The 24,789-nt window shown below is 37.0% G+C and overlaps 1 protein-coding gene and 1 pseudogene across 7 annotated transcripts in view; both read right to left on the reverse strand.

The window, feature by feature from the left end:
* The window catches only part of Kiaa1328 (KIAA1328 ortholog), a 262,267-nt gene that overhangs the window by 51,096 nt on the left and 186,382 nt on the right, over positions 1-24,789 (reverse strand). The window lies entirely within an intron of this gene.
* Positions 5,599-7,079, reverse strand: LOC126497169 (kinetochore protein Spc25-like; annotated as a pseudogene).

Raw genomic sequence — 24,789 nt, forward strand, 5'->3', positions numbered from 1 at the left:
TTGAAGAACAGATAGTTATTGTTATAGTTTTCCTTAGTTATGATAAAAAAATAAAGTATATATAAATGCTATAACTGTAATTCTTGGTTGATACCTGCCTTGTTATATGTAATTTTACTATGTTAAAGTTAAAACCTTCCCTTTTTATGTAAACAGAAAAGGGGAAATGGTGTGGGAGGTCCTTCTATATATGTGTTGCTTTTATTTGATAATGAATAAAGAAGTTGTTTTGGCCTGTGATAGGGCAGAATAGAGCTAGGTGATATGGTAGAATAGAGCTAGGTGGGGAAAACTAAACTGAATACTGGGAGAAAGAAGGTGGAGTTGCAAGAAGCCATGGAGTTGCCAGAGTGGAAAGATGTGAGCTGCCAGCTGGAACCTTGCCAGTAGGCCAAGAGCCTTATGGTAAAATATAAAATAATAGAAATGGGTTGATACTAGATGTAAAAGCTAGCTAGCAATATGCTTAAGTGATTGGCCAAGCAGTGATTTAAGTAATATAATTTCTGTGTGATTATTTTGGGAGTCTGGGTGGCCAGGAAATGAATAAGCAGCTTCCAACAACAATATATGTATATCCTCATGTCACTTCCAGTTTGCTTTCTCTGCTGCTTTCTTGTGATTGAATATTTCATATCTTGGCTTCCTGACCTGGTTCCAGTCATTATGGGCTCTCCCTAGGAACATTAAGCCAAAATAAACTAATCCATTTATAAAAAAATTATTTTTTAAAATAGTATATATGTATATAATAAAATAGGATCATATTTACTTTCTACTCCTTTCCCCTCCCTCCAGCTCCCTTTATATTCTTCTAATAAGCCTTCTCCCAAGTTATGTCAGTTTTTTGATATCCAGTTAGTGCCACCCAAATGTATATGGGTGTGTAGCCATCCATTGGAGCAAAGGAAACCTACCAATGGCTCTATCTTCAATAAAGGATGATTCTCTTTCTCCCAGGAACTATTCACTGCCAATAGATCCTCAGTTTGGAATGGCATCTGGGGATCATCTTCTCATCTATGCTGGGATTCTGGCTGACTTGATCTTGAGGTGACCAGGGATGCTTTGAGTTCATTATTGTGATTGTCATGTCATCTCCAGAAGACACTATTTTTTTTTAAACAGCACTCATCCCCATCTTCCAGCTCTTATATTCTTTCTTGCCTCTTATTTCAGAATATTCCCTGAGTGTTGGTGATGGTGGGGTTATTAATAAAGATGTCCTATTTATGGCTTAGCACTCATCCTTTTATTCTTAGCACTTTGACTAGCTGGATATCTCTTCATTGCACAAAGAAGCTTTTCTGACCAAAGCTGAGAGCAGCCCAGGTCTTTTGGTGGTAGAAGCAGAGCTGAACTAGATTTTTGACTTAAGCTAATTTCAATTTAAGGTTGGTTTATCAGGCAATCAAGGAGTAGTTATATGACGGACATAAAACAAAATCTTAATGAATGAGCAGACAAGCAGCTTCAGGAGAGATATTTAGACTGTAATTAAAACTAGATGGAAATTTTAGAACTGAAAATTACAGTAGTTGATATAAAAATTGGAAAATGAAGATGAAAACATAAATCTTAAGTGAATTTTATAACAGAAGCAACAGAAATGACCTAATTTAAAAAATAGAAAAAAACATTTGGAGAAAAATATGCAGGCTCTCTGGGACCTTAGGGGAAACCCAAAGCTATCCAAGAAGGTAAAACCGAAACTTTAAAGGAGAAATCACGAGACTGGGGCAGAAAATAATAAAGAAATGTGTCCTAAATGTAATGTAAGAATATTTTCTAGCCCTGATGAAAGCTAAGAGTCCAATGGAGTAAAAGCAGAGATAAAGAGGACCCTTCAACTTGAGAAATGTTAGTGACACACAGAAGAGAGGCAGGCATGACATATGATGCTTTACTAGCATTACAATAGGATGGCCAGAACGTAAGAGGGATAGCGCCACAATGCTGAAAGTAAACAGAAAAACCTGTCACCTCAGAATGTGATTTCTCATAAAAAAAATTCCCCAAAAAAGAAATGATATTTTTAAATTAAAAATGGAAATGTTGTTGCTAGAACACCTGCACTAAAAGAAATAACAGGAAGTTTTTCAAATCATAGGAAAATTACAGCATATGGAAATTTTGATCTATAAAGAGAAATGAGAAGCATTAGAATAGTACATGGTTAGATAAATATAAAAGGATGTTATATTAAAAAAATGATGTTATGTTATTATTATTATTTTTGAAAAGTACAGGAATCCTCAAAGCCAAAATGGTAACACTATGCTATCAGGCTTACATGTACCGAGATGTTATAAGTGTGTGTGTATATATACATACATATGATATAGACTTATATATCATATATACAAACATATGCATATGATAACAGTACCATAAGGATCAGGGAAATAAATGTACTGATACAACTGAAAAGATCCCACTGTCTACACAAAGCAGCACAGCATTGCTGCTACATAGTCATACTCTAAGTTAGGGAAGCATTCTGAGCTGGTTACAGAAACTACCAAAAGGAACACCTGGGGAGTTAACAGAAAAAGTATATATTTTTTCCTTTAAAGGCAAGATGAAAAAGAAAAAGAAGGGGCTTGTGGTCATGTCTGTAAAGCCAACACTTGGGGGGGGGGTAAGGAAGGAAGGCTGCCAAGAGTTCTAGTCCAGTCTGTGTCACAGAGTAAGACCATGTCTCCAAACACAAAAGGAATGAGCTGGCCCTTCCTAATCTATATAAGCCTAACTTTAAATGAATTATGTACATTAGTTAGCTTCTGTCATCTGTTGTGTAGAAAGCTGTTTGATTACAAGGCTGGAGACCAAACCCAGAACACTGCACAGGTAGGTGAGCTCTCCACTCCATTACAAACTGTAACCGTTTGCAAAAGAAAGGTTAATTTTTTCCAACAGAGTCTCACTTGGCTTACAAACCACACTTAAGGGCAGGCCCCATGTCCAGCAGTAGATAGCAACAGAAAATGAAGTTAATGATATTTTTGGAGGTATTTTTCTATCTCATAATGCTTTGTCTGGACATTTTCTTTTAACCTCATAGGTCTTCTGCTTAACATATTATGGTTTCCAATGTTATTTTTATGGGTTCTCTCTGTGTGTGAATGTATCTCTGTATCCATGTTTCTAGTGCTTTTGTTTTAGCTCTTTTTTCTACTCATTTTTCTATTTATATATCAGAATATATTGCATGAAAAATATTTTCAATTAAAAATAGAATCTAAACTAAAAAATGTCAGAAGACACAAAAATCATAGGACACATGCATGCATCTAAGACAATGCATCAAAACAGATGTAGCAAAGCCTGTTAAGACTGAAGAGTGTATCCTGAGTGAGATAATTCAGACAGAAAAGGACAAACATGTTATGTACTCACTCATAACTGGATATTGGCTGTAAAATAAAGGAGAACCATGCTACAATCCAGAGACCCAGAGAGCCTAGGTAACAAGGAGGGTTCAAGTGGGGGAATGCCAAGCTCTCCATAAAAGGGGAAATAGAAGAGATTTTGTGAGCAGAATGTGGGTGGATGGGGATGGGAACATGAGCAATAAGGTGTGTGTGGGAGATTGATGGGAAGAGTACGAAAAAAGACTACTGAAAAAGGGGAGTGGCATTTGGGGATCAGGTAGAAACATGGTACAATGGAACCTCCCAGGAATCTGCAAGGATGACCCCAGTTAAGACTAGCAAAAGAGGATACACAGCCTGAGTTGGCCATCTCCTGTGGCCAGGCAAGACTTCAAGTAGAGTGATTGGGATACCAACCCAGCCATATAACCTTCAACCTACAGTTTCTGCTGCCTATGGGATGTGCTAGGGTAAGGGTGGTTTAAAGATTGAGGGAATGGCCAATCAATGACTGATCTAGCCTAAAACTCTGCCCTATTAAAACATGAATATAATATAGTCACACATATTAGGAATTAGCAATTATATATCATTACAAAGTCTATAGACAGAAAAGAACATCAAAAGTGTATCACAAGCAACTTTAACACCAATATAGCAAAATAAAATTAAATGAAAAATGCTTATTTCTTGTTTGTTTTTACAAGAGAAACCCAAACAAGTTTATTAATGCATGCAGTACACATTGTACACGACAAACCTTGATGTGGGATGCCCTTCTGTATGCTGTGAATATGTCTTATTACCATTGGTTAATAAAGCAGCTGATTTGGCCAATATCCAGGCAGAATATAGCTAAGAGGGAAATTCAAGCAGAGAGACAGAGGAGAGAAGGCAAAGTTGGGGGAGATGCCAGCAGCTGCTGGAGAAGCAAGATGTGAGGTAGCAAGCCATAAACCCCATGGTAAAATATAAACTAGTAGAAATGGGTTAATTAAGACCTACTTCGTAATTAGCCTAAACTATCAGCCAAACTTTTATAGTTAATATAAGCCTCCGAGTGTTTATTTGGTAACTGGTAGGTGAGAGAGAAACCTCCATTTAAAAATAGTGCCAATGTGGTGCACGTACATCCATACAAAGCCTACAAAAGCTTAAAAAAAAAAGAGGGCTTCTAGACCCACAGAAACAGGTGTCAAGTGCGGCATCCTGGTAGCCACATTTCTCAGATAGGCTCTTTTTGCTGCAGTGAGCAGATGCGCAGCTCCTTTAAGAGACAGCTTCCTGGTTCGTGCTGGCAGCACAAACAGCTCTTGTAAGAGGTCCTACGATGGAGCACTTGAGTAGGGTTTGTGAGTAGTGTGCTATAAGCTGCTTCCCAGAGTTGGGGCTTACAATGCACTTCCCCATTACTTAGGTAATATTATATTCTTCTGGAGTATTTGATGAAGTTGAAGACTAAATAGTTATAATTACACTTTTCCTTAGTTATGATAAAGGATAAATTAAATATGAAACTTTAGACTCAAAAAGAAATGTTAGATGATAATCTATTTTCCTTAATTTTTAGTAATAAGCCTGAGCCATCAGCCATACTTTTATAATTAATATAAACTTCTGAATGTTTATTTGGTAACTGGTGGGTGGGAGAGAAACCGCCATTTACAAACCTAACTGAAATGAACTCCAAATAGCTGCTTAGAGCCCTGGTCTACACAGTATTTTCAACAGACAGCAATAGGATTTTAGAGATATGATAATACTGAGAGTAGGCTTGGCTTTTGGCATCCACCAATGGGGAATTATGGAAGTGAATTTATGGGAATAAACTAATGAAGCAAGGCTTGTCAATTCTTCCAGTGCCAGCAAGTCTGAACTGGTAAGAGATGTCTTTAGTGATTGACCTCCATCCTTTGTAGTTATGGGAGTGAAGATACCTTCATACTTTTAGTCCTTGCTTTTACGCAGATTATTAAGGGAGGACAGAGAGTTTTTCTGACTCTGCTTATGGTTAACTGTCTTCAAAGTGTTATGCTAAAAAGGCATATTTTATAATGATGCATTTTGGTTTTCTTCATACCATACAAAAACATCACAAAACACTAAAACACTACAGAGGAGCAAGACATAGGAATTCTTTTAGGATATATATACAATAACAAAGAACAGCAAACTATTTCACATACTATTTCTACATTATTATAAACTGCATTAGTAAGTTTCCTCACATTGGCAAGAAGCACTGAGAAAATTGTTGGTCCCCCATGTTCTCTTGAAACTTTGCTAGGCACTCAAGCAATTGGACACTTCCCATTCCTTCGCTTCATTTAGGTTCACATCAAACATAAATGGGCTCTCAGGATGCTTAGGGTCAATACTAGAGGATATAAACTACAATTTATTATCGTGAACTTTTCTAATAACTAGAGCATGGCAATCTTTTATGCAAGTTGGCTGACTTCTGCAGCTTTTCATTATCTATGTTAGCAGTGAAAATGGCTTCCTTTCTTCCTAGAAAATTCCTCTTTCAGATGCTGGCTATTGGACATCAGTACTTCCAGCCCAGCTTTTTGCCCTTTACTTCAGCAATTGTCTTTATCAGGGCTCTTTTCTTGAATGAGTGTATTTTCCTTACAGACCTGACTTTGATATTCTAGAACCATCTCAACCATCTGTTATTCTTCCTTTAATTTCAAAACCAACTTTTCTGAAAGTGCTGTACTGGAGTTCTTGTAGGAATCTCTTAGCCACAGCACCCGACTAGGATCATCACTGAAACTGTTTCTGAAATTCCCCTAAATTCATTTATGCTTTTCAGAAGACTGCCAGCTTGTCTTGGCCACGGTGTAAGCTGCTGGGTGGCCTGGTGCGGTTCCCATTTTGTCAGACATTTGTTCTATAGCCATGCTGACTTCCTGAAACATGCATACTTCTTGAAAAAAATCTTGATTGTCAAAAACTAAGAAGAAATAGAAAAACATAGTCTCAGGCCTAGAAAAACGGAACTCAAAAGTCAAAGATAATTTTACAAGAGAAACTGCCAAAATAGCTTCACTGGTAATTTTTATCATGTGTAAGAAATAAGCATTAGCAATCTTATACTAACCCTTTCAGAAACAAAAGAAAATATAGACTATTGTGTGATTATATCACAAACGAATTTCATGGAGTGTGATAAAAAGGGTATTACTAAGATATAACCCACATGAACATGGAACATAAGAATTCTCAACAAAATATTAGCAAACCAGATTCTAGAATACACACAGCATAGCCCATAATGACTAAGTGTGTTCTTCTGCAAAAACACAATGTTAGCTGGACATTTCTAAATAAATCCTGATGTTGACCACATGAAAGAATTAAGAGAACAATCACACGATTCTATGACTAAATACAACAGACTATTTGACAAAATGCTGATGGAAAATCAGCTAACATGGGCATGAGGTGAACATTCAATTTGCTAAAAGGCTTGTTGATGTTTGTTATCCAAGGTCTCTATGTCAGGACTGGTTTCTCCAGTTAGTGGTACTGAAAAAATTTCCTCCAACATAGTATTTTTATTAATTATCTTGGAGTTTCACATGATGCATCCTGATCACACTCACTTTCCAGCCCTCCCAGGTCTGCCGTCTTCTTGTGCCCCCTCCCCGAAAAACCCCACAAGTCTAATTTGTGTTGCCCATATACTCACCGGAGCATGGCACACTCCCACTGGCCAGCCCCTTAAAGAAAACTACCATGGAAATTTTTAAGAGGTGAGAAATGTTTAGTTTGAGATCCTCACAATGACTGAGTTTGTCCTTGGATGAATGACAGTGCCTCACTTCTTTGGCTTTCAGGTTTGCAGTGTGATTCTTTCCTCCTACAGGGAGGGACTCATATGCTATAGGCCTGGCCATTCTCAATGCTGTGTCGTGTGGACTTTTAGTCTGTAGATCTGTGAGCTTAAAAAAAAAATCTCCTTGTGCAGCATGTCTGGTTCAAGTACTTGTTACAGTAATGAAAAAATGGATTAAGAAAAGGCATCAATGAAAACCTATATTAATGGACTTAATAGTGACATATTGTCTTTTCCTAAATATTGGGAACAATGTAGGAATTTCTTCTCTAGCTACTTTTATTCCATAATGTATTGGAAGTTTAGACAAAAAAAATGAAGCAAGAACAAGCAACAAAACACATAAAGCTTGTAAAGGTATAAATAAACATTCAAACACAACATAATTGTGAACTTGAATATGTTAAGAAATCTACAAAACAAAAAAATTGGCAAGTTATATGCACCTTAAGCAAATTGTGGTACACAAGTCAGATATTTATAAGCTAGTATTTTTCCCTAAATTCTACCATTAAATTCAATCAAAAATATATGCAAGATCATTATAATGAAATTTACAAGGCATTACTGAATTAATTTGAAAAGATTTAAATAAATGTAGAAATAACATGATTTCACTATCAATATTTTGAGTATGTTAATTATCCCCAATGTTAATTATCAAAATCAAATTCAATTTTCTCAACAGAAATTGATAAACTAAGTGTAAGCAGTAAATAACTAGAATAGCCAAGAAAAATTTCAGTAAGAAAAAAAAAGGTAGATTTTTTTCTGCTCGATTTACTTATTTACTAAAAAGTTGAAATAATGAACACTCCATATTATTGATATTTGAATGGGCGTAACAATCAACATTGTCCTGTGTATATGCCTTTGGTATTCAGTTGACTTCTGACAATGTATTTCACAGTTTAATGAAGAAAAAAATTGAATAAATAATGCTTAAATAACTGGGTATGTGCATAAAGAAAGAATGAGAGCTGGGCCGTTGTGGTGCACACCTTTAATTCTAGCACTCAGAAGGCAGAGGCAGGTGGATCTCTGTGAGTGCTAGACCAGCTTGGTCTACAAAGCGAGTTACAGGACAGCCAGAGTCAAACAGTGAAACCCGGTCTTGAAAAACCAAGCCAAAGCAATCAAATCAGCCAACCAACCAAAAAAAAAAAAAAAAAAAAAGCATGAGTCTTGAGATTTATTTAGAAGTTATCTAAATATCTATCCATATAGGAAGTGAAAAATCAGTAGTAGTACAGACCTATACAGTGAATTGTTAGTATGAAATAAAAAGCAATAGATTATTGAAACATACAATAAAGTATATTACTCAAACCTTGTGGCTAATGAAAGATACCAGATATCTACACTTTATATGATTTTATTTATATGAATATTTAGACCATACAAAACAATCTGAAGTGATAACAGTCAGATGGCTGGCTGTTTGGGACAGGGACTATAAATATAATGAAAAATGAAACTAAGTGCTTTTGGGTGTGTGCATGCTTTATTAATTAAGGTGCCAGTTACACAATATATATGTTAGTATCTTCTGGACTTGAGAAGGCCATTACAAGCATCAATTCAAGTGTCGGCTGTCTGCTCAAGACCTGCACAAAATCAAGCCGGTCAAAATTCCAGCATGGATGAGGGATGAGTTCATGTAGCCCCACTCTTAACTAAGGAGCAATTAGCATTGCTAGTTGCTAGTGAAGGGAGAGTCAGTAGCTACTCATGCTCCAGGGGATGACTCTATATCCTTGCGCATGCTGAAAGCACTACTGAACTCAGTGGATTGAAAATAGAGGACATCAAGAAGGAGGGAGACACGGAGAGGAAGTGCTGCTAGGAGGTGGAGGGCAGCAGGGGGTGCATATTAAGAAAATACGTTAAATATATACATGGAATTCTCAAAGAATAAGTAAAAAGTACACTTGAAAAGAAATTAAGCAAAAGTACAGATAGAAAATATGTCACCAAAGGAGTCTGAGATGTATAAAAGTTCAAAACAACATATTGTTTCCCACAGACTAAACTGCATAAACAGGCACTGAACACATGCTCTGTACCATGAACCACAAAGTCAGCTAAGCAGTATTTCTTACTATTTTTACAGTCTGGATGAACCATGCACAGAATTCACTGAAGAGTTAGAGATGGGCTAGAACTATTAGGGACAGCAGTTATTATTTAGCATTGATTGGAGCTAGTCAACTGATGGGAAAATGGTCAAACAAGATAAAAGATTAAAGCCATGATATTTAGAATTACTATCTTAGTCTCCTTTAAGGTACTAAGATTTTACTAAGTTATTCCTCATGTTTTAATGTTATAAAATACTACTAAATGGGTAACTAAGAAACTATTTTGGAGTAGGCAGAGGTAAACCACTTTACTAAAGCATCCTGAAGTTTTCTTTCTCATTTGCCCATGTCTCATATCGCGATAGTCTGCTCTTGAATGGCAAATTTTAAATGTCATTCAGGACCAATTGAAAACCACTTGTATTTGCATTCCTTAAAAAGCAGAAAAACATTAACCTTTTGTTTTATTGAATTTAAATGCCAGGGAAATGCTGATGCAGTCTTGGGAGACTGAAATACTTTTATAAGGAAGAATAGCTGTCATTTATTAACACAAAGAACAATTACTTGATAGGATGCCTTCTGACAAAAAGCAGATTGGTATTCTCATCATAGAAAAGGCATTATAAAAAAATCTAGCCTAGACCTCTGAGACTTGAATAATTTAAAGCTGCATTTGGTGCAATTTGAATTTTTCTTTAGGGAGGCAAAGTTAAATACCTTTAATTTGTTCTAATTATTTCAAATTTGCAAGTTAATTATGGCTGATCATTAAATAACAAAAAGGACTATCGTCTCCATAGAGTTTTACCTCCTACCCTCTGCATTACTTAAGCTAGATTTTAGTATGCATGAATTAACTTTCTAAATAATCACACGGTTTGACTAAGTGGCTCAGTAAAATGAGCTCTGATCCTCAGAATAAGCATTAATGGACATTAGAAATGCTACTGGGACTCATGTTACTTACATTATAAGTATTTTTAATGGAGTCTTATTTACTAATCTTTATGTACTGCTCAAGTTAGAATGCCATATAGATACATTATTCCGCTTTACTGGAGGAAAAGTCCAATCTTGGAGACAAAAACAAATGTCCATTTAACACCAACTAAATTCATATTGAAATTTATGCAGGGATGTGATGATGGGATTTCACTTGTTCTTGCTGTTCATCACAATAAATCAATCTAGGCCAGACGGGTTGCTTATTCTATAAACAGAGTATTACTGATATATTATATGACACAAACAGCAAAGGGGGGTTTAGTAACAACTCCAAGTGGAACATTTAAATTCCATCCACTGTTTTCAAAGACTTGGTAATGTTTTCTGCTTTCAGCTTCTGGGCACCATTTCTAAGCATATTGGCAAAAACGAAAATGAAGCCAGATGTCATATAACCATACCTACTTAGAAATTTTTACTAAATATTCTAGATAAATTTTCACATCCTTAGAGACAGATTGAACAAAATATTTTGAGACCAAATAATCTTCAGAATAAGATTTAATAAATAAAATGTTCACCATACTCAAATTTTTTCCCATTTCAGAATCATCGATGTAAGTTTTATTTTCATATATCCAGTACATTGGACCAGAAGAGCCTACTATGTGTTGATTCTATATTTAGGCATGGAAGCACACAAAGGAATAACTGTATTTGAATACTTATGGGTTAACAAGGAGAAATACATGANTGTAATTATGAAAGTAAATGTATATACACACACATTATGGTGTGGTGTAACAATGGTAGCATAAGCAAAATATAGGGATGAGAAAACAATAGTAGGAAGCTTTAGAAAGGGGTAAAAGGGAAATGGAGACACGGAGGGAAGAGAAGTCATGAGTTGGAGTGGCACTTTACAATGCAAAGGCAATGGGATGGCCCCTGGCTCCATAATGGAGCACTTCTATAAACAATTTATGTCATGGGTTGGAGCAATAGCTCAGCTGTGAGCACTTCCTATTTGCTGCTCTTTCAGAGAATGTAGCTTGTTTCCCAGCATCCACATGGTAGATCAGTTCCAGGGTATCTGACATTCTCTTCTGATTTCTACAGGGGCCAGACACACATGTAGTATACAGTATAAAGACAAAACATCCATGCATATAAAAGTTATAAAAGAAAAGAATTTATTCCAGATCCCTTAGTTGTATTAGGTAGTCTGGACAATAGACTCTTTGGAAGTCTTATAGACATAACCGAAACATTCTTTGTGTAGTGTAGGAAAGAAAGGAGCAAGACTTTAGGAGCACTTAGGGGAGTCTAGTAGTTGAGAAGACTTGTTTTGGTGTCAGAGAAAACTGAGTAGATTTCAGCTATTTGTAAGTTCTGGCAGATGTGATTTCTTAACTTGTCCTCATAGGTATCTCAACTAAAAAAAAAGATTTTTATTATCAACTTCTGTCATCATTATTGTTATATTAGACAACATTTTAAAAGCTTAGAAAAATAGCTAGTTCATAGTAGATGCTCAATACATATTCACAGACTAGCAAAATAGATGAGTATTAATGATAATTGAGATTATAGAGGAAAGGTAAGTCATTTTTTCATGTACAGATTAAATGGATAAGTTATGGAGATGTTGAATTTGAGCGATCTGCAAATGACTCCTGAGAGACTATATTAGTATGCAGTTGTAAAGACAGGATTAGACTTCAGGAAGGAAAGAGATGGGACCCAAGACAGAGAGACTGTAGCATAATTGGGATATAAATATGACCTAAAGTCATGAGAATGAGCTGAGAAGATGGAAGAGGTTAGAAGTGTCAAAATAAGGACAGCAGGCAGAGGAAAAGGAAGGAAAAGCCAACAGGAAGATAATCTCCAATGAGTAGATAAGCAAAGAAGGAAAGAATACTGCCAAGGAAACACAGACATAAAGAAAGATATTTGGATACCAAATAAACCCATAATACTTGAAATTAATCCTGTTTGGCTATAGTACATAAACCATTCTATATTGCTGGGTTTGGTCAATTAAGATTCTATTAAGAATTTTATATCTATATTCACTAAACATAGAATTTTGTAGCTTATTGGTATATAAAATCAGGTAAGCTGTGTTGCTATTGGAAAGTCATGTAAGATTAAACAGTTGGTAAGTGCTTGCTTTGTAATCACAGAGACCTGGGTTCAACCTCCAAAATCAATGTAAAAGACAGGCATCATGGGACATATTTACAATGCCAGTATTGGGAGGTAGGGATGGATGGATCCCTGGAGATCACTTGGAACTTACTGCTTTCCTTAGTGAATCTTAAAAACCACAACAATAACAACAACAACAACAACAAACATAGACAGCACTTGAGGAACTGAGAGGTTAAGATCATCCTCTGGTCTCCACATTCAGATATGTGTTAGACACACATATGCATCATCACACACCAACATGAACATGCATACACACACATAGCAAAGTGACTTGGGAGTTGGGGGAATGGTTTCATTTGAATGATACAGCAGGCTGCAAATGAACGGAGGTGAAGTAGAGAAAAATGACCTGAGAGATGGTAGTAATGCAATACGAGATGAAATATGCCTCACTGTTGTTTTAAGAATACGGAGCTGCAACACATAAGAAACACAACAATTACCAGCATGGCAAGATACCCATAAAGGTGCAGTAAGTGGCATTAACAAGTTGGTGATGACCAACAGCTGTATAACTGGACTTAGGGCCCACTTAACAGGAGGGAAGTCATGCCTGGTACTGAGAACCTAGCCACCTTCCAGGGCTAGTAAAAAGAATCTACTACTGCGCTTTACAGTACCAGTGTAATTCCTTACAGCATTCTAAATTTTTAAGAAGCTTCTCATTACAGCAAATAGAGACAATCAAGGAAAAGCATAACTGGATGCAATACAGAGATCAACAAATTGTTGGGAATCCAGGGCCAACAGATACGTCTACATCACAGCTCCTGCGTCTAAAGCTCATGAAACATCACAGAAGGGGAGAAAAGATTATAAGAGCAAGGATTCTAGGAAGTCTACTATAAAACATTCTCTCTAAGAAGTGGCTGCATCAACCCAGACCCAGAAAGACAAATATAATATGTACTCACTCGTAAGTGGCTTTTAGACATAAAGCAAAGAAAAACCAGCCTACAATTCAGAATCCCACAGAATATAGACAAAAAAGAACACCCTAAGAGAGACATACATGGGTCTAGTCTACATGGGAAGCAGAAAAAGACAAGATCTCTTAAGTAAATTAGGAGCGTGGGGATCATGGGAGAGGGTAGAAAGAGGAGACAGGAAGGGAGGAGAACAGAAAAAATGTAAAGCTCAGTAAAAACAATTTAAAAAAAGAAGTGGCTGCATTGACAAGACTAGAACAAAAATGCTAATGTAGAAGGGGAACTCACCACTGGATTGGGGGCCCACCACTAAGAACTACAAGTAACTAGTGCCTGCTTAGATGAGCACCCTTTATTGGTTATGTAATGCAAAATGGTCAGCCTTAAAACCATATACACACAATACACACAAACAACAACAGATTAAGTGGGTTGTATTAACATACATACATACACACATACACATGTATGTGTATATAACAAATAAAGAAAAAGAGACTATTAATTGGAGAGTAGGAGGCATGAGATAGATTGGAGGGAAGGCACCTAGGAGGGTCTGGAGGGAGGAAAATGAAGGGGAAACATGATGGAATTCTATTTAATCAAAAATGTGTAAGAATAAACTTAAAAATTACCAAAAAGAATAAGCATTCTTGTACATGTTTGTATGTAGATAAGATTCAAAGTACAGAGGGAGAACTGAGAGGCTCTTGTAAGAAGCAGTGATATAGTGAGAGAGTTGGGAAAGAGGAACGGATGTGAATGAGTCACTATAGCAGACACCTTTGGATGTGAGACCTCTGAGATATTCAAGCAGAAATTCCCAATTCAACTTTAAAATGTTCATCCAAAGAGAGGCTAGTGACCTCACATGTTATTACGTATTAGGACAGGTCTCATTTTTAGAGGCATCTTTAGATTTAAACTGGTTTCATTAACGTGAAATTCATTAATACATTCTTATTTTAAGTCTGTGAAGAAGCAGCAGGAACTAAGTGAGAGGTTTTTGTTTTTTTGTTTTTTAAATGAATGATAATGATTATGTGCAAAATAAAACATGGCTCCAGCAACCACCAAACTGTTCATTCAGAGTTCTCCTGTTCTATTCCAGATTCCATAATTCTATTAGGTTGTCAAGAAACAAAATAGCTCTTAAGTTAATGAATGCATGATTTCGCAGAGAAGTGATCCTATGTAACTTTTAAAAACATTAAAAAAAAAGGTTAATAGATGTGAAGGTAACATACTTTTCACACAGGACTTGGAGGATTCAAGCTAGATCTGACCTGGATGTGTGTCCTCTCTGAGGACTACCTCTCATAATATCTGAAAGTTCTACACAAGCTGCTAAAGGAAAAAAGAAATTAAAAAAGACCAGTAGAGAGGCCACATTCATCAACAGAACTCCCAACCTACCTATAACTTCAGCAGAAGCTCCCTGTTCCCCCATAGGTAAAGCTTGCTGCCAAAACGCCTGAAGCCACATCAGTTGCCAGAACCCTAGGCCACAACTCATACTAAAGAACACTGCTCCATCAGAGAGCATGTCTACTGCCAAAAGTCTAGTACCCAACTCAGGTGGAAAGCCGCTACTCAATCACAGGCTACCCTTCCCAGATGACTAGAGAGGAAACAGAAACCAAGAAACGAAACACCCATCCAACAAAGACAAACTCAGAAATCAGCACCTAGACCTATAATCTCCCCAAATCTAAATGCGTAGATGATAGTGTAAGAACACAATCGACAACAGCAAAGGCAGTATGTCATCCCCAGAAGCCAGATATCCTACTACAGCATGCCCTGAATATTCCAACACAGTCAAAACACAAGAAAACAACCTTAAAACCAACTTTATGAAGATGACTGTGGTTCTTAAGGAGGAAAAGAATAAAACCTTTCAGGAAATGCAGGAAAATAAAAACAATTGGAGGAAATGAATAAATACCTTAAAGGAGTCAAGAAACACAATAAACAGTTGAAGGAAAAAATTAAACTAAACCTTCAGGATCTGAAAATGGAAATAGAAGCAATAAAGAAGAAGGAGAGAGAGCACAAGCAAGGAACTCAGGACCGCGAGGGGTGCACCCATACACTGAGACAAGGGGGATGTTCTATCGGGAACTCACCAAGGCCAGCTGGCCTGGGTCTGAAAAAGCCTGGGTTAAAACCGGTCTCGCTGAACATAGTGGACAATGAGGACTACTGAGACCTCAAGAACAATGGCAATGGGTTTTTGATCCTACTGTACCTATTGGTTTCGTGGGAGCCTAGGCAGTTTCGTGGATGCTCACCTTACTAGACCTGGATGGAGGTGGGTGGTCCTTGGACTTCCCACAGGGCAGGGAACCCTGATTGCTCTTTGGGCTGACGAGGGAGGGGGACTTGATTGGGGGAGGGGGAGGGAAAGGGGAGGCGGCGGTGGGGAAGAGACAGAATTCTTTAATAAATAAATAAATAAATAAATAAATAAATAAATAAAAAAAAAAACAAACTGACAGAATTCTGGAAATGGAAAAATCTAGATAAATGAACAGGAACTACAGAAAGAAGCATCACCAATACAATAGAAGAGATGGAAGAAAGACTCTTAGGCATTGAAGCTATAATAGAAGAAATAGATACACCAATTAAAGAAAAAGTTAAATCTAAAAAAAATACTGATACAAAGTATATAGGACACTCTGAAAAGACCAAACCTAAGAATAATAACACTGGGGTGGGGGCAGGGCAGCCCAGCTCAAAGATCCAGAAAATATTTCTTAACAACATCATAGAAGAAAATTTTACTAACTTAAAAAAAAGACAGGCTTATAAAGGTACAGAAGTTTACAGAACACCAAATAGATTGGATTAGAAAATACAACCCCTCACTACATAAAACACTAAACATATAAAACTAATAAAGAATACTAAAAGTTACAAGAGAAAGAGGCCAAATAACATATAAAGGCAAGACCTATTAGACTTATACATGACTTCTCAATGAAAACTCTAAAAGCCAAAAATGTCTGGAAAGATATCTTGCAGACTACAAGAGTTTACAGATGCCAGCCCAGATTATCACACCAAGCAAAATGTTCAATGACTATAGTTGGAGAAAACAAGATATTTCCAGACAGGGTTGAATTTAAACAATATCTACTCACAAATCCATCCCTATATAAGATACTAGAAGGAAAACTCCAACCCAAGGAAGGTAACTACACACAGGAAAACACAGGCAATAAATAATCTCACACCAGCAAAAGCAAGATAAGGGAAACACACACCACCACCACCACCACCACCAAAATAATAGGAATTAACAATCATTGATCATCAATATCTCTCAATATCAATGGACTCAATTCCCTAGTTAAAAAAAAGTCACCGACTAATAGAATGGAAGCAAAAACAGGATCCATCCTTCTGTTGCACAGAAGAAACACACCTCAAAGATAGGCATTACCTCAAACTAAAGGGAGAGAAAAAGATTTTCCAAGCAAATGGACCTAAGAAACAAACTGGTGCAGCTGTTCTAATATCTAATGAAAGACTTCAAATCAAAGTAAGTAAAAAGAAATGGGAAAGGACGCTTCATACGCATCAAATGAAAATTCATAAATTATCATCATCTATGCCCAAACACAAGGGCATCCATATTAGTAGAAGCTCAAGTCAATCTACCCTCACACATCGACAGTGGAAGACTTCAATACCCCACTTTCACCAATTAAAAGGTCATCCAGATAAAACTAAAAAGAGAAATACTGGAGCTAACAGATTTTATTAATCATATGAACCTAACAGACTTCTACAGAATATTTCACCCCAAAACAAAAGAATACACCTTCTCAGCACCTCATGGAACCTTCTCTAAAATTTACCATATACTTGGTCACAAAATAAGACTCAACAGATATAAGAAAACTGAAATAACCCTTGCATCCTATCAGACCACCACAGATTAAGGTTGCATATCATCAAAACAGAAATAACAGAAAGCCTACAGAGTCCTGGAAACCAGACAGCTCTCTACTATATCAAGAAAGACATAAAGGAAGAAATTAGTTATGTCTTAGGATCCAATGGAAATAAATGCACAACATACCCAAACTTATGGGACACGATGAAAGTGGTGGTAAGCGGAGACAGTTCATAGCACTAATTCCCTACATAAAGAAATTGAAAAGATCTAATACTAGCAACTTAATAACATACCTAAAAGCTCTAAAACAAAAAGAAGCAAGCAAGGAAATAATCAAATTGAGTGTTGAAATCAATAAAATAGAAACACAGTGGACAATACAAATAATCAATGAAATAAAGAGTTAGTGCTTTGAAAAAGTCAACAAGATAGATGAACCCTTATCCAAACTAACTAAAAGAGGGAGTGAGAGACAATTCAAATTAACAAAATCAGAAATGAAAATGGGGACATAACAAGATACACCAAGGAAATCTGGAAAATTATTAGGGCATACTTTAAAAACTTGTACTTCAGCACTCGGGAGGCAGAGGCAGGAGATCTGTGTGAGTTTGAGGCCAGCCTGGTCTACAAGAGCTAGTTACAGGACAGTAACCAAAGCTACACAGAAAAAAAAACCTGTCTCAAAACCAAACCAACCAACCAACCAACCAACCAACCACACACAAAAAAACCTCTGTACTTCACAAAATTGGAAAATTTAAAAGGATAAATTTCTTGATAGATACCACTATCAAACTTAAATCAAGATCAGATAAACAATTTAAATAAATACATAAAATAGATGTTTAACACCCAAGGAAATAGAAGCAGTCAGTAAAGTCTTTCAATCAAAAAAAAGCCCAGAGCCAAAGGGTTGCAGCACAGAATCCCATCACAGTTTCAAAGAAGAGCAAATGCCAAGAGTCCTTAAATTATTTCATAAGAAAGAAAAAGAAGGAACATTACCAAATTCATTTTATGAGAATGTAGTCACTCTGATACTCAAACCACACAAATGCTCAACTAAGAAAGAGAATTACATACCAATGTCTGTAATAAACACTGATGCCAAAATACTCAATAAAATACTCTTAAATCAAATTCAAGAACACATCCAAAAGATCGTCCACCATGATCAAGTAGGCTTCATTCAAGAGATTCAGGAATAGTTCAACAGATGAAAATCAGTCAATAAAATCCATCATATAAACAAACTTAAAGAAAAAACCCTACATGATCATCTCACTAGATGAAGAAAAAGTCTTTGAAAGTCCAAAACTCCTTCGTGATAAAAGTCTTTGAGAGATCAGTGATAAAAAGGGATAACCATAAACATACTAAAGGCAATACAGCAAGCTTATAGCCAACATCAAATTAAATTTCTGTGAGAGAAACTTAGAGCAATTCCACTAAAATCAGAAACAAGACCAGGCTATCCACTCTCTCTCTATTCAATATACTATTTGAAGTTCTAGTTAGAGCAATAAGATAACTGAAGAAGATAAAGGAGATTAAAATTGGAAAGGAAAAAGTCAAAATATTTCTATTTGCAGATGATATAATAGTATACATAAGCAACCACCCAAAATTCTAGCAGGGAACTCTTACAGCTTATATTCTCCTTTATCAAAGTGGCTGGATGCAAGATTTATTTTAAAAAAATCAGTAGTCCTCCTATATACAAAAGACAAATGAACTGAGAAATCAGGGAAATAATACTTTACAAAAGCCACAAATAATATAAAAAATATTGAGGTAACTCTAATCAATCAAGTGAAAGATCTGTATGATTAAAAACTTCAAGTCTTTGAAGAATGAAATTGAAGGAGATATCAGCACATGGAAAGATCTCTCATGCTCATGGATCGCTAGAATCAACATAGTAAAAATGGCCATCTTACCAAAAGCAATCTACAGATTCAATGCAATCCCCATTAAATCTCAACATAATTCTTTTCAGACCTTAAAAGCAATTTTCAAATTCATGTGGAAAAAGAAAACCCCACTCCAATAGCTAAAACAATACTGTATAATAAAAGAACTTCTGGAGCTATCACCATCCCTGATTGTAAGTTCTACTACAGAGCTATAGTAATAAAACAAGCACGGTACTGGCATAGAAATAGACAGTTTGATCAATGGAATTGAATAGAAAACATAGACATAAATCCACACACCTATTGACAACCTGATTTTATTTTCATAAAGAAGCCAGAAATACACAATGGGAAAAAGTATATTCAACAAATGGTGCTGGTCTAACTGGTTGTATGGATACAGAAAAACATATCTATTTCCCTGAACAAAACTCAATTCCAAGTGGATCAAAGACCTCAACATAAAACAAGATACAATGAGTCTAATTGGAGAAAAAAAATGGGGACTAGCCTTGAAAGAATTGGCACAGGAGACAACTGTGTTGTTGCCCTGAACTGAGACACTGATAACATAGGTGCTAAAATCAAAAATCAATATATAAGATCAATAGGACAAATTGGTAGCTTTTAGAAAAGATTTTCACCAACTTCACTTCTTACAGAAGGTTAATTTCCAAAATATATAAAGAACTCAAGAAACTAGACATCATCAAAACATAATCCAATCAAAAATGAGATGCAGATATAAACAGAGGAATGTCAAATGACTGAAGAACATTTAAAGAAATGTTCAACATCCTTAGTCATCAGGGAAATGCAAATCAATATGACTTTGAGATTTCATCTTACACCCGTCAAAATGGCTAAGATCAAAAACACAAGTAACAGCTCATGCTGGTGAGGATGGGGAGCAAAGGCAACACCCATCCATTGCTGGTGGGAGTCCAAACTTGTAGAGCTGCTTTGTAAATCAACATGGTGGTTCCTCAGGTAACTGGGAATTGATCTACCTCAAGACCAGCTATATCACTCTTGTCCATATACCTAAAGGACACTCCTCCCTACCACAAGGACATTTGCTCAACTATGTTCATAACAACTTTATTAATAATGGCCAGAAATGGGAACCAATCTAGATTTCCCTCAACTGAAGAACAGATAAAAAATGTGATGTATTTATACAATGGAATATTACTCAGCTATTAAAAACAATGACATCATGGAATTTTCAGGCAAATGGATGAAAAACATTATCCTGATTGAGGTGATCCAGACCCAGGGAGACAAACTTGGTATATACTCACTTATAACTGCACATTAGATGTTAAATAAAGGATTATCATGCTACAATTCACAGGCCCAGAAAGGTTAAGTAAAGGGATACATAGATTTCTCTGGGAAGGGGAAATAGAATAGATTATGTGAGTGGACTAGGGGATGGGTAGGGATAGGAACAGGAGGGATTAGGTGCAGGCTGGTGGTTGTGGATGGAGAGCGTACTGGGAGAGACAACTGGAACTGGGGGACATTTGGGGAATGATATGGAAACCCAGTATAGTGGAAACTCCCTGGAATCTTCAAGTGACCCTAGCAAAGAGTCTTAGTAATGAGAGCTAAAGAGTCTGAACAGGTAGTTTTCTATAACCAGGCAAGACCACCTGCCGAGGGACTGTGGCACCAACCCAGCCTCAAACTTCAATTTGCAATCTGTTCTACCTCCAAGATGTGCTGGTGTAAAGATGGTGCAAAACTTGAGGAGTGGCCAACCAATGACTGGTTCCACTTGAAGCCCATGCCACAAGAGGGAGCCCATGCCTGACAGTTCCTGGATATCAGAAACCAGAGGATGGAGAGTCCAGAGAACTACGATAGAACCAAACATGACTTGGAAAAGCAAATTCAATGAAACGATTGCTAGTGATAATCTGCTATACTCATAGATTTGTATCTAGCCCAATTGCTATCAGAGGAGCGTCATCCAGAAACTGATGGGAACAGATGCAGAAACCCACAGCCAAATACCAAGCAGAGTCAGAGGAGCCGAGGCCAACATGATAACACAACCCATAAAATCAACTAAGCATGTCTTATAAGGGATCACAGATTGAAGTGGCAATCACAGACCCTGTATAGGTCTGAGTTAGGTCCTCTGCATATACATTATGGTTGTGTATGGATGTTCTTGTGGGACTCTAACGTGTAAGTGGGGGCTGATGTCTCTGACATTTCCCTGCTTTTGGGACCCATTTCCTCTTACCGAGTTGCTTTATCCAGCCTTGATATGAGGGTTTATGACTAGTCTTACTGTAATTTGTTATACCATGTCTAGTTGACACCCATGGGAGGCCTGCTTTTCTTCTGAAGGAAAAGGGAAGACGCGTAGATCTGGGGGAGAGAGGAGGTTGAGAAGGGAGGATCAAGAAGAGTAGAGGGAAGGGAAATTATAGTCATGATGTAATGTATGAGAGAAGTTTAAAAGAAAAGAAAGTTTGTAAAGCCAATGAACCATAATAATGATTGGCCTTGTAAGATATTTCCAATGGTGTAATACTTGTATCTTTATTTTGGGGATAATAAATAGCTGTCTACTTGGATATAAGGTCCAGTTCAATAGGAAGGATCTGATACTGCAAAACTAGCCAACTACCCATGGCTAGAAAGATAACAGAACCTAGAGGAGAAATTACCACTACCATTTTCCTAAACCAATATAATTTATAGCTGTACTCTAAATACACAGCCTTATACTTCCAGGTGATTGTAGTTCTCATCCCTTATCTTTTCACAACAGATGGAGATTATTATAGAGATCTACAAATGGTCAAAATATGAAAAATAGAGACCATGGGAATGCCTAGCCCCAACTAATATATTCACAATATCACCTCATAAAAGAGGTGGCAGAAAGATTGTAAGGGCCAGAGGAACATGATGCCTTCTGTTTGATAGCACCTTCTAGATAACACAGAGAAGTTGTACTGTAGCCATAAAATCTCAACAATATGCTTGTCTAAACAATTTCATAATGATGCACTAGTTGACAAGTCCATGTGGATGTGGGAAACTTCACAAGACTGAAGCCCCAAATGAAGAACTACAGGCAATCATTAACTGCTGTGTTTTCAGTTTTTTCCAGTGATGAGCTTCTTAACTGGCTGTCTAATCCCAAGTGGTCAGCCCTAAACACATGTATATATGAGCAACACTAAATAGACTCAGTAGGCTGGAGCATGCTTTCTCTCTCTCTCTCTCTCTCTCTCTCTCTCTCTCTCTCTCTCTCTCTCTATCTCTCTCTCATGACTAAGTCACGAATTTGAGAGGAAGTTGGGGCACACAGGAAAAGTTGGAGGGATAGAAATAATATAAATTTATTACTCATGAATGAAATTCTAAAAATATATTTAAATAGAAATTAATTCAGCAAAAAGGAAACATTATGTTTCCCTGCTACACACTGACTTTCTAAGGCCAGAGGTCACAGCCTACTCTGAATTCTGAGCCCTGCCTCCCAGATGGATGGACAGAGGAGAGGAATGCTGAGTATTTACTGGGTGAACAGATGTACTTCAGACGCCATGTGTGGGACTAGGATGACAGCACTCAGAGTCTATTGTCATTCTTACTGTGACATGGCTATTCACAGTCATCCTGAGACTCATAATCTACATTTTAAGCTGTCCAAGAATATACTTACAAAGCTTCAAAAATCTTTTTTTTTGGAACTTTCATATTTATTTATTTATTTATTTTTATTATTTAATTAAAATTTTCCACTTCCTCCCATCCTCCCATTTCCCTCCCGCTCCCCCATCCCCCTTGCCCTCCCTCTCCGGTCCAAAGAGCAGTCAGGGTTCCCTGCCCTGTGGGAAGTCCAAGGTCCTTCCCTCCCCCATCCAGGACTAGGAAGGTGAGCATCTAAACAGACTAGGCCCCCACAAAGTCATTACATGCAGTAGGATCAAAACCCAGTGCCATTGTCCTTGGCTTCTCAGTCAGCCCTCCTTGTCAGCCGTGCTCAGGGAGTCCGGTTTGATCACAAAAATCTTACACAAAACTGGGCTGTGGTGGGCACGCCTTTAATCCCAGCACTCAGGGAGGCAGAGGCAAGCAGACGTCTCTGAGTTCAAGGCCAGCCTGGTCTACAACGAGAGTTCCGGGACAGAGATACACAAAGAAACCTTGTCTCAAAAAACCAAAAGAAAAGGAATCTTACACAAGAAGAGAAGACACGCTGACAGTGCACAAAACAACACCACCCTTACAGACAGACCATGAATACAACACAAAATTCTAGAATCAAAGCAAACCCAATCAATAGTGCCAGAGGCTAGTAAATGTCAAGAAAGAAAGTCTTAATGGTATCAGGTGTGGGCTGTGACTGGCATCTCCTTAAAGAAGGCAAAGACGTACTGGGTGAATTAACACAGCCAGTCTCACTGATGATCATCAAGGTGAGGACAAGCTTGTGTTTCTACTATCTCTAAAGCAGCGAGTAGTTCCCAGGTGTGGCATGAGGATGTGAGACCACTATAAAAGTACTAAAGTGTCATTCTTCTTTTTTACTTTTATTCTCTCCCAAGTGTATCATGAAACTCTTCAAGGCACATGACTCGAGAGAACAACAAACTGAACACAGAAGCAGACAGAAAAAGTCAGATATTAGGGAAATTTGTAAAAAACAAACAGAAAGCACAATTTTCATAGATATGTATCACTTATGTTAACTTAAAAATGATTATTTTGTTTTAATTTCTATTATAGAAAATATTAATCGATATTACATCAAATAGTTATGACCTACTATCTTAATTTTCTATTGCTGTGTTAATACACTATAACCAAGAAAGCTCATAATTGTTTAATTTATGCTTACAAACACTATTCTTTTATTCTTGATTCCAAATTTTGTGAAAGCTTTGAAAGTAAATAAAAAGAAGCTGAGGTAAGAGATTAGTTGAGCCCAGGCATTTGAACAGTCTGGGCAACATGGTAAGATATTTTTTCAACTTTTGCTGTTTAGTAGGTCTTATTCATAGAAGCACCATTGAATGAAGGTTGTGAATGTAATAGAAATCTGGTTACAAAAAAAATGTAGCATTTTAGAGGGATTCAAAGAAACATGTAAAAGGCCCCATAATTGGAACAGTCAGCTTCCAGCTACAAAGTCACGGTTACTTGCTATTTGTATGGGTCATGCGCTGGCACTCATGATTCAGAGCCATTCAACAGTATGAAAAGCTCCAGATCTAAAAAAGGACACAGTGAAAGCTTTTAATTGCCGTAGTGTGAAGAACCTAAGAGAAACCAATCATGCTTTTAAAAAATGTTTATTAATGTAATTTTTTATTGATTCTTTGTGAATTTCACATCATGCACCCCAATTCCACTCATTTTCCAGTCCCTCTGTATTTGCCCTTCACTCTTGTATGGTCCCGTGCAAAGGGTAAGCTTCAAAGCCTCTGGCTTCTGATACACCAACAAGACTGGACCCTCACGGAAGTGCCTCTCTGATATCCTGCAGTTTCCCTGAGTCATGGAGATCCCTGTGGCTATGATTCTATAGA

This window comes from Alexandromys fortis, unplaced genomic scaffold (genome assembly GCF_014885135.2).
Source record: "Alexandromys fortis isolate MF-2015 unplaced genomic scaffold, M_Fortis_MF-2015_v1.1 scaffold_25, whole genome shotgun sequence".
In the NCBI taxonomy this organism is placed as follows: Eukaryota; Metazoa; Chordata; class Mammalia; order Rodentia; family Cricetidae; genus Alexandromys; species Alexandromys fortis.